At 48.3% G+C, this 2862-nt stretch overlaps 1 long non-coding RNA gene across 1 annotated transcript in view; it reads left to right on the top strand.

Moving 5' to 3' along the window:
* The first annotated feature begins 1240 nt into the window (after positions 1-1240).
* LOC135828298 (uncharacterized) overlaps positions 1241-2862 on the top strand; it is a 7535-nt gene continuing 5913 nt past the window's right edge. The window contains exon 1 of the long non-coding RNA XR_010555619.1: positions 1241-1504. This is a non-coding gene — a long non-coding RNA (uncharacterized LOC135828298). The remainder of the gene's footprint in view (positions 1505-2862) is intronic.

Below are 2862 nucleotides of genomic sequence, written 5' to 3'. Positions count from 1 at the left end.
TGACCACCACATGCATATCAACACTGCGTTCCCTCAACAGCATGTCTTGCATGTACGGGCTACATTTCTCCAGGCTGCATTCGTCCATGCCGTCAAGCACAACACAGAGACGTGACGGATGACGGCGAAAGTAGCGAGCTATCTCCTCCAGCTCATCTTGTTCCATGTCCAACCTGTCGAATCGAGCAGCCAGCAACTCACACAGGCTAGTTGCAGATCGCACCTCAGCACGTCGTAACTCAACGGCCAAGACAAGATCAATCTTCTCCTTCAACAGCGAATCTATAGCCCACAGGTATTCCAGCATGAGAAGGAAGATTGTAGATTTGCCACTGCCCGCACTGCCAAACGCAAGCACGTTATTCTTTTTCACTCCAATGGACACGTTGCTAGCGGCACGAGACAGAAGTCCACATTCGAAATCAACTACTCCGCTGGCACTTGCTTGGTCCTTTGCACTATCGCTACCTGTGTCAGAGAAGATCTCGCTAAGCTCAATCCCACGTGTCTTTTCGGACTTTACATCCTGAGCTGCTCTGATAGCATTTAGCTGGCGTGCTCTCTCAGATTCGGAGGAAAAGAACGACTCGCTCTTGAAAAGTGTTTCTACTTCATCCTTCGTCAGCAGAGTAAGATTGACAAAGAGCTCGCTCAAAGCTATTTCCCTATCTGTTCCTAACCCCCCGCTGATCTGCACACCACGATCCTTGACTGCATCACGCAATCGTGTCTGCGCCTTCAGGAGAGACGCTGGTAATTTGTGATCCTCCGCCATCGTCAGTCCTCAAGGGATTCTGAGTATCGATCGTGTCTTCATATCATCTACCGGTACATAATAATTACAAAAAGAAATCACAATCACTGATCAACTCTTTTTTAAAGTTTTTTTGCACCGAAGCAGAGCGCGCGCTCGCGCTCGAGCCATCTGTAATTACTTTTTTACTTGATCAAGTGCCAGAAAGTGAAATCGCGTCCCCCCCCCCCCCCCTGTCGAAGAGGGTTTTTCGGCGTGGCTGGGTTGGCACTTGGCACTGTTCGCACTACGCGAATGACTGCTGGGACATTCTTCCAAAACATGACGTCACAGAATTCGTAAAAAAAGACAACTTTTGTCGCAAGCGGCTAGCCTGTCGCGCGCGCGAGACTCATCATGGGCGCGCTGGAGATCCGGAGCTGCAGCAAATGCGAAGCGCGACACACGAGCGCGACCCAAACTGTGTCACGTCACGTGTGTGTCGAATCTGACCGTCGATTATTTACTCGACAATTCCAAAAATCAGTGCCATTCATTGGCTTTAGCTTTGCCCTTGAACTTGAAATCTCGTGCCTTATTCTTTCCTGGGGACTGGTGTTGGATATTGAACGGGCGGAGTTACCGCCGGGATGATGGATGAAGGAGATGATGGCCTAAACTTGGCTGCGCGCATTCTCATTTTCGCGTGGCCTGCCACTAGTGTTTCGCAGATTCACAAAGGGTGTCACAGGCATAGCTGGAGGAAGAAAGGTGAGAGAATCGGTTGCACAGTGCAGATCAACCCAACCATTTGGTTGTTTTAATTTTACTTCGCACAGTCAAACGGGATGACCACCCAATAAAATTTCCGAACGTGACATTTTTCTAATTTATTGATTTTCCCGCATTACTAGTATACCACAGTTTGTTGTTCACGTTATTTCGCTTCAACTTTTGAGGTATGAATTCCTTAACTGCAGACTCGACATGCAAGCTCCATACTGACCAGGCTGTGTCAACATCAGGTCACGGCTTGTTTGACTTTGTCCGTTAGGCCGTGTTTGCATAGATATTGTGATGGCGTCAAAGACAGTTAAAGATTGTGTTGGTGGTGTGTCGGGGGTATTGTCCCCGCCGAAACTGAATGCAAGTTTAAGAAAGACTAGGTCTAGTGAGTTATGATCAGAAGTGTCCTGTGGGTCTAGCCCTCAGCCCCTCTGCGGCAAGCAGTAAACTATATTTACAGCAAAAAGCGCAAAACAAGACTTGATTTTTTACACGGCTCTTTTCACCGTGATAATTATTGTACACGTGTTATGACAATTTGAAATACTCATGGCAACTGGTGGGTGAATCATTCAAAAATGCAAACGTGCCCGCTGTTGAGTGCAGCCATGTGAATCCACACAGTCACTTTTTCTCGTAAATCACTCGCCGTAAAACGTGCAAGTGGCTGTCGTGTGAATCGCCTATAACCGACTGTCCACAGTTGTCGAAGTATTTTCCAGCACTCACTGTACTTTATTAGAGAGGTTGCGCATAACGTAATTACGTTAGTTAAAAAAATGTAGTCGATCTACGGAAAGTCTTACGTAAACTGCATGCGCATCTGGGTTCCGCCATACGGAGTTTTCAAATCATAGCAGACTCAGCGGAGGACGTTCAGGTTGGTTGTTACTCTTGAGTTTCGTGCCGTTAGGCAATCATCAGACAACTGATACTCGGGTCTACCTAACAGTGAGTCAGTATGCTTATAAATACATAGGGCCACAAGCATAAACAAATTTAGCGCTAAATCTGGTGTAAGGTATGGGGAGAACAGCTGGCGCGGGCCACGGCGCGACAGTATAAGTGCCAGGAGGGTGGCGGGCAACAGGCAGGTGTGAGCATGAAAGCGCGGAAAGAGGCGATGGGGAGGCAGTGTACAGCAGATGGGTGGAGGTGCCATGAGGATGGCGGGCAATGGGCCAGTGAGATCGCTAGGGGGTCTTTGGGTGATGGGCAGGCGTGGGCATACTATTGACATCATGGATGTGTCCTCACAACAAGGCTCCACCATGAGCATGGCAAACTAACTTTACAAAGTAAGCCTTTCAGTGCAAGTCTTGGTGGCATGGTGTCTTTTGGGT

The sequence above is a fragment of the Sycon ciliatum genome, chromosome 12 (assembly GCF_964019385.1).
Source record: "Sycon ciliatum chromosome 12, ocSycCili1.1, whole genome shotgun sequence".
Lineage (NCBI taxonomy): Eukaryota > Metazoa > Porifera > Calcarea > Leucosolenida > Sycettidae > Sycon > Sycon ciliatum.
Note: the sequence above shows the minus strand (reverse complement) of the source record. Positions and strands in the feature narration are given on the sequence as shown.